Raw genomic sequence first — 8,700 nt, 5'->3', positions numbered from 1 at the left:
AAACGAGCCGACAAGCTAGAGTAATGGAGAATGAATTCAATGAGAGAATTGAAAGGATGGAAAGGGCTCAAAAGGAATTACAAGAGCAACTGGCCAAATCGCAACAAGAGACGAGAGACCTAATGGTGAGATCTCGAGAGGAATCGCTCGAGCAAAGAGATCAGATGGCTAAAATGATGGAGATGATGACAACTTTGGTCAAAGGAAAGGGACCCATGCAGAACTCCGATGTTATGGAACCTCGGTCAAGAATTCACCATGATCAAGATCCATTCTATCCTCCGGGATTCACTCCACCGCCCGCATATACAATACAAAGAGGGTATACTCAAGAGGAACCCACTGGCTTGGAACATCGACCTATGCCACCTGCTCCACCCACTAATTTGGGGCAAGGAATGTTAGCGTTGAACCCAGAGGCTAGTCCTACTAATCCACTAGTTCCAGATCTGGATGACCCAGCAGAGGTAGCCAAGTTGAAATTGGATAACCATGACGCAAAATATAGGAGTCTAGAGGAAAGACTCAAAGCAATAGAAGGCACTGAAGTCTTCTCCGCACTAGGTGCCAAAGAACTCAGTTTGGTACCTGATCTAATTTTCCTCCGAAGTTCAAAGTGCCTGACTTTGAGAAGTATGATGGGACAAGGTGCCCAAAAGCACATCTCATTATGTTCTGTCGAAAGATGACCGGTTATGTGAACGAGGATAAACTACTCATACATTGCTTTTAAGATAGTCTAACGGGGTCAGCTCTTCGGTGGTACAATCAACTTAGTAGAGAAAAGATTCGATCCTGGAAGGACTTGGCGTCAGCATTTTGCGAGCAGTACAAGCATGTATCGGATATAGTGCCAGACCGTATGACCTTGCAAATGATGGAGAAAAAGCCATCAGAGACCTTTAGACAGTATGCGCAGAGATGGAGAGACGTCTCAACTCAAGTGGAACCCCCACTAACAAAAACGGAGATAACCGTTCTCTTTATCAATACTTTAAAGGCACCGTTTTATGACAAATTAGTGGGAAATGCCACGAAAGATTTCGCGGATATTGTAATATCCAGTGAACTCATAGAGAATGCCGTCAAGAGCGGTAGAATGGAAGGATTAGAAGGCTCAAGAAAAGCAGCACCCTTAAGGAAGAAAGAGACAGAAGCCCTCATGGTGGGAACTGGGAGTCGTTACATTCCCAATTCGTATCCTAATCAACCCCGACCTCGAGATTATCCACCCTCGAATTTCCATTATCCCCCTCAAACCCCTTATTACCAAGCACCACATCCGTCTTGCCCCGTATACGCCACGAACAACCAAAGACCCGTCACTACTTTCCCACAAAACACGGTACCCGCCCAAAGCCAACCCAGAAATGAATCAAGACCATCAAGGCCTAATCCCGAGAGATCGCAATTTACCCCTATCCCTGTGTTGTATGGGGAATTGTACCCAAAACTTTTAGAAAAACAGCTAATTTCTCCCCATTACATGGCACCCCTTAAACTTCCATACCCAAAGTGGTACGATCCAAACGCTAGTTGTGCATACCACGCAGGGAACCAAGGGCACTCTATTGAGAACTGTCTCGCTTTCAAAAGGAGAGTTCAAGGACTCATTGACGCGGGTATCCTACGATTCGATAGTGCTAGTAACGCCACGAGGAACCCGTTCCCTAACCATACCGAAGGGAATGTGAGCACAGTGGGGAAAGAGGATGAATGGAAGGTCAGAAGATGTGTGGCAGAAATAAGGACGCCTCTGCAGAAAATCTGGGAGGTATTAGTTAAGAAAGGATTGCTCTGTCACTCTGATAGAGTTTTTGGAGAAGAAGGTCAAAGTTTTTGCAATTTTCATGGGATTGTTGGGCACGACATTCAGTCGTGCGAGGACTTTAAAAGGTTACTTCAAGACCGGATGAATAATAAGGAGATCAAGGTCCTTAACAAGAGTGAAGATGCCAACGAAAGAGAAGTATGCGTCTCTGATAGCCAATCATCAGGGCCCCCTTATAGTGCTGATCGACCGTTGGTAATTTATTACGACGCGATGAGAGAGCCATTGAAACCACAGATGGTAATTGAAGTACCATCTCCTTTCCCGTATAAGGACAACAAAACAGTACCGTGGAGATATGATGTTAATATCGTTACACCGAAGTTGAAAAGTCCAAAGCCATAATTGAAGATGTTGGGGAGGTTGGTCATTTTACTCAAAGTGGACGATGCTATTCTAAAGAAGTTGAACCGGTAAAGAAAAGTAGCGACTCGAAGCAAAAAGGAAAGCAGTGATGCACGAGGTCGAAGTCGAGCAAGAAATTCCACCCGTGCAAGAAACTAAAAAGCCTGTGAATGAGGAAGAAGCTCAAGAATTCTTGAAATTTATTAAGCACAGCGAATATAGTGTGGTGGAACAACTGAGCAAGCAGCCAGCACGAATCTCAGTTCTATCTCTACTGTTAAATTCAGAGCCACATCGGAACGCTTTATTGAAGGTGTTAAATCAAGCTTACGTGGCCAACAACATATCTGTCGAAAAGCTTGATAGGTGGGTAAACAATCTGAATGCGGACAACTTCATCTCTTTTAGTGATGATGAGATACCGCTAAATGGTAGAGGTTCGATGAAAGCGCTGCATATCACGACCCGCTGCAAGGGCTACATAATACCGAACGTACTCATCGATAATGGGTCAGCATTAAATGTTATGCCATTGGCTACACTTTCCAGAATATCGATAGATTTGTCCTACTTAAAGCCCTGTCATTCCACGGTAAGGGCCTTCGACGGGACGAGGCGTGAAGTCATGGGAAAGATCGAAATCCCTTTAGAAGTGGGCCCCTATATATATGAGGTCGAATTCCAAGTCATGGACATTACACCCTCTTATAACTGCCTTTTGGGAAGACCTTGGATTCATTCTGCTGGAGCAGTCCCATCATCCCTCCATCAAAAAGTGAAATTCATCATGGATGGTTGTTTGGTCACAGTCGAGGGCGAAGAAGACATCATTGCATCTATCTCTGCTGATGCGCCATACCTGGAAGTAAGCAAGGATGCAGTGGAATGTTCCTTTCGATCCCTTGAATTCATCAATGTCACTTTCGTCGCTGAGGGAAATAGAATTCCAATGCCAAAACTGTCGAGAAATACCAGAATGGGTGTCAAGTTGACCGTAGGAAGGGGAGCTCGTGCGAGAAGAGGTTTAGGGAGATATATGCAAGGAATAGTGAGGGCTTTAAAGCAGTGCACCACAAGGCCCGATACGATTTGGGGTTCCAGCCTGACATGCGCCAAAGAAGAAGACAGTGGAAGAAGGATCAAGAAAGAAGAATTGCAAGAACTTTGGGCCGAGAACCAGAATGGGAACCAATAGAGTACCTTCCTTTGTCAAAAACATTTACATCTGCAGGAATGATGTACCCTGGACAAGAGGATCCACGAAACATGCTGGGATTAATTGAAAAGGATTTTCAGAATGTTAGTATAAATGTCATTGACAAAGAAGCTGGTGCAAGTAAAGATGTCTCGAGGATACGCCCTTGCCCTCCTGGTTTCATGTTGAACAATTGGATTGCTGAGGAGCTTCTTGTAGTTTATAAGCCTTCAGAGTAATGCTAAACATCAACCTTCTATTGTGTCCTTAGATATAATAGAGTTCTTTTGTAAGAATTTGCATTCGCTCTTTATCATTTAAATGAATATCAATGAAGATGCATTTTGTCACGATTTTTCGCATTATCACTAATTTCATAATCATTTTCTCATTTCATAGCCTATCCTTACATTTGCCTCATTGCCATGACATAACATTTGTTTGTTGTTTCCAATACTTGGATGTCCCCCGATAGCTTCCTTTTCCATTCAACTTTCAGGTGCTCAGATATTGACGACATGAATAAGCCCGTTACGAATCTTGAAATTGATTTTGAGAAGGCTGTTTGCTTAGGAGAATTTGAAGCCGAAGAAAATGCTGAAGATTATGTCTCGTCTCCTGAATTGTTAAGAATGGTGGAACAAGAGGATAAACAGGTTCTGCCTCATGAAGAATCTGTAGAAACAATAAATTTGGGCACTGAAGAGAGGAAACAAGAAGTGAAGATTGGGACTTCTATTTCAGAAAGTACCAGGCGTAGTTTGATCACTTTACTCCGCGAATACAAAGATGTTTTCGCGTGGTCATACCAGGACATGCCAGGGCTAGATGAAGATTTAGTGGTCCATAAGCTCCCATTAAAGCCAGAATGCAAGCCCATCCAGCAAAAATTAAGACGGATGAGGCCCGAAATGCTGTTGAAAATAAAAGAGGAAGTCAAGAAGCAATTTGACGCTGGCTTCCTACAAGCCTCCAAATATCCAGAATGGGTGGCTAACATAGTCCCGGTACCAAAGAAAGATGGAAAAGTACGAATGTGCGTGGATTACCGTGACCTAAATCGAGCAAGCCCAAAAGATAATTTTCCCTTGCCACATATTGACACGTTGGTGGACAACACAGCAAAACATTCATTGTTTTCTTTCATGGATGGATTCTCGGGGTATAATCAGATCAAGATGGCTTCTGAGGATATGGAGAAAACTACCTTCATAACAATGTGGGGAACGTTCTGCTACAAGGTGATGCCATTCGGGTTAAAGAATGCTGGGGCAACATATCAGAGGGCTATGGTGACGTTATTCCATGACATGATGCATAAAGAAATAGAGGTCTACGTCGACGATATGATTGCTAAATCTCGAGGAGAAGAAGAGCATGTAATGAACCTCAAGAAGTTGTTCGAAAGGCTGAGAAAGTTTCAGCTAAAGCTTAATCCAGCCAAATGTACATTCGGGGCTACCTCGGGAAAGTTGCTAGGCTTCATTGTCAGCGAAAGAGGTATCGAAGTTGATCCAGATAAATAAAAGCCATCCAAGAATTACCATCTCCGCGCACGCAAAAGGAAGTTAGAGGATTTTTAGGGAGATTAAATTACATCGCCCGATTTATCGCTCAACTTACCAACCAATGCGACCCAATCTTTCGGCTTCTTCGAAAACATAACCCGGGAGAATGGAACGAGGAATGCCAAGTGACCTTTGATAAGATAAAACAATATTTGTCCAGTCCTCCAGTGCTAGTACCGCCAACTCCGGGAAGACCATTAATTTTGTATCTGACAGTGTTCGAAAGTTCAATGGGTTGCGTACTGGGACAACATGACGAGTCAGGAAAGAAAGAAAAGGCGATCTACTACCTCAGCAAAAAGTTCACTGAATATGAGGCAAAATATTCGTCCGTTGAGAAATATTGTTGCGCTCTGGTTTGGGTAGCTCGGAGACTCAGACAATATATGTTGTATCACACGACATGGCTAATTTCAAAGCTGGACCCAATAAAATACATGATGGAATCGCCGGCACTATCAGGAAGAATGGCACGATGGCAGCTCCTCCTTTCGGAATATGACATTGCCTATGTAAGTCAGAAGTCAATAAAAGGGAGCGCAATAGCTGACTTCTTAGCAACTCGAACGACAGAGGAATATGAGCCTTTAAGATTCGATTTCCCAGACGAAGACTTAATGTGCATCACAAAAATAGAATCCGAGTCATCAAAAGAGAAGTCATGGAAGATGTGCTTTGATGGTGCGTCAAATGCTTTAGGGCATGGAATTGGAGCAATCCTGGTATCACCAGACGGGAATCATTATCCGTTCACTGCAAGAATGAACTTCTTCTGTACCAATAATATCGCAGAATATGAGGCCTGTATCATGGGGCTTCGTACAGCTATCGAACGAAACATCGAGATCTTGAGGTGTACGGGGACTCAGCCCTAGTGATTTACCAAATCCGTGGAGAATGGGAAGTGAGGACTCAAAATTGATTAAGTAAGCGATTTAGTGCTGGATTGATCAAGGAATTCAAAGAAATAACTTTTCATTACTTCCCACGAGAAGAGAACCAACTGGCTGATGCCCTAGCCACTTTGGCTTCAATGTTCAAAGCAAGTAGAGAAGCAGAAATAATGCCCCTCAAAATGAGCATATACGAGGTCCCTGCACACTGTGTAGCATTGAGAAAGAAGTAGACGGACGGCCTTGGTTCCATGATATCTTAGAATATATCAAGAATCAAAGGTATCCGAACAAGCGAATGAGAACGATAAAAGAACAATTAGAAGAATGGAGCGGGATTTGTTCTTGATGGGGATATCCTGTATAAAAGAGGAAAGGATCAGATGCTTTTGAGATGTGTGGATGATGTTGAAGCCAGAAAAATACTTGAAGAGGTCCATGAGGGAATTTGCGGAACCATGCCAATGGTTCAATATGGCCAGAAAGATCATGAGACTCGGTTATTATTGGCTGACAATGGAAAGTGACTGCATCAATTTGCCAGAAAATGCCACAAATGTCAAATCTACGGCGATAAAATTCATGTAGCCCCTTCACCCCTTCATGTCATGACTTCTCCGTGGCCTTTTTCTATGTGGGGCATGGATGTCATAGGGCCAATTTCTCCAAAAGCTTCAAATGGACATCGATTCATTTTGTGGTTATCGATTACTTCACAAAATGGATTGAAGCCGCTTCGTTTGCCAATGTGACGAAGACTGCAGTGTGCAAGTTTTGAAAAAGGAAATCATTTGCCGATATGGTTTGCCTGAAAGAATCATCTCAGATAATGCCACGAATCTGAACAATAAGATGATGAAAGAAGTGTGCGAGCAGTTCCAAATAAAGCATCATAATTCCTCGCCCTATCGCCCAAAGATGAACGGGGCTGTTGAAGCAGCTAACAAGAACATTAAGAGGATCATTGGGAAAATGACTGAGACATATAAAGATTGGCACGAGAAACTTCCATTTGCTTTGTTTGCATATCGCACATCTGTGCGAACATCTACGGGAGCAACTCCTTTCTCTCTAGTCTATGGAATGGAAGCTGTGCTACCTATCGAGGTTGAGATCCCCTCTCTGCGAGTATTGATGGAATCAAAGTTAGAAGAAGCAGAATGGGTTCGAGCTCGATATGATCAGTTGAACCTCATTGAAGAAAAACGTCTAAGGGCAATTTGTCATGGGCAAATGTACCAAAAGAGAATGATCGCAGCCCATGACAAGAAGTACGACCAAGAGAGTTCCATGAAGGAGAACTCGTTCTGAGAAAGATTCTCCCAATACAAAAAGACCTGCGAGGAAAATGGGCACCAAATTGGGAAGGACCATACGTTGTAAAAAAGGCATTCTCAGGAGGAGCTTTAATCCTTACCGAGATGGATGGGAAGGAGTTACGAATCCGGTGAATTCAGATGCGGTGAAGAAATATTATGCTTAAGATGAAACCCGAAAAGGGCATCTTAAAAAAAGGATTAGGGCAAAAACCCGAAAAGGGCGTCTTGATTAGTACAAAAGATTAGGATGAAAACCCGAGAGGGCGTCCTAATGAAACAAACCTGGCGGTCGAACGATAGGTCAAGTAGTGAGACTACAGTATTTGAAGCACTTCTGAAAGCTCGAAATTTTCTACGCAAGAAGCCATGCTCGAAAAGATTATTGATTGAGGAACGTGGAAAAGTTCATGTGTTGAATATCTAGAGCATTTATATCGTTGAATACGACCTTTTCTTTCTTTTGACATTTTTACTCTCATTGGTTAACTTTCTTTGTTTGCCACACTTGAAATAAAGGAATATGAGATATCCTTTGTGTCCCTACCTGACCATTTTCATGCATCTCATTATGTGTTTATTTAATGATAAATAGTGAAATGACATACTCTAAACAAAAGAAATGTCAAGCATTACCCGGATAAGAATTTGATAAGTGCAAGATCTTCAAAGCAAGAACAAAGTTTAACCAAGGGCAAAAAGGGTGATATCTGAGAAACGTCGATTACTCGTAAAGCTCGAAGACAGGTATGAGGCCTGAAGAGAAGGTCGAGAATCAAAGCAATGAACGCAGATCCTCAACAATCATGGCGAAAATGACATACGACCAATATGCTTAAGGAGCACTGCATAATCATGTAGGCATAAAGGCATTAAGACAACATGTGCATATCATGATGACATCATGCATGCATATACAGTATCCAGTAAGCAAGAAATCTGAATGAGAGTCGACTGAATCAAGGAAAGATACGAGTTCTACCAAAGAACTGGTTTGGTATTTGATGTTAATATCATGCTTCCAAGGAAAATCAACTCATATGCGAGAAATGAGTTGAGCTCAGACACGTTGAGTATTTTTAATTTTTAAAAATCAATCATATTGCGAAATGATTAGCCTCGGCACGCGAGGTATTTTAGTTTATGTTTTAATTGATCATATTGCGAGAGGTGAGTTAGCTTTATTTTTGTTTCAAAAATCAATCATATGCGAGAAATGAGTTGAGCCTCGGGCACGCCGAGGTATTTTTAGTTTATGTTTTAAATTGATCATATTGCGAGAGTGAGTTAGCCTTTTAATTTTTTTTTTTCAAAATCAACTCATATTGCGAGAATGATTGAGCCTCAGACAGTTGAGGTATTTTAAATTTTTTTAAAATCAACTTATTGCAAAGTGAGTTGGCCTCGGTCCAGTTTTTTTTTTTTTTTTTTAATATATATTGCGAGAGTGAGTTAGTTATTTTTTTTTTTCAATCTAGTTTATGTTTTATTGGTTACTATCACTATTGCGAGGTATTGGTGCAGTTAATCCTTATTGCAAGAGGTGAGTTGA

At 42.0% G+C, this 8,700-nt stretch overlaps 1 pseudogene; it reads left to right on the top strand.

The window, feature by feature from the left end:
• The first annotated feature begins 613 nt into the window (after positions 1-613).
• The window catches only part of LOC121214573 (uncharacterized), a 12,487-nt pseudogene continuing 4,400 nt past the window's right edge, over positions 614-8,700 (top strand).

The sequence above is a fragment of the Gossypium hirsutum genome, chromosome D02, assembly GCF_007990345.1.
Source record: "Gossypium hirsutum isolate 1008001.06 chromosome D02, Gossypium_hirsutum_v2.1, whole genome shotgun sequence".
Lineage (NCBI taxonomy): Eukaryota > Viridiplantae > Streptophyta > Magnoliopsida > Malvales > Malvaceae > Gossypium > Gossypium hirsutum.
The sequence above is the reverse complement of the archived record's forward strand: the minus strand, read 5'-3'. Positions and strand labels throughout refer to the sequence as shown.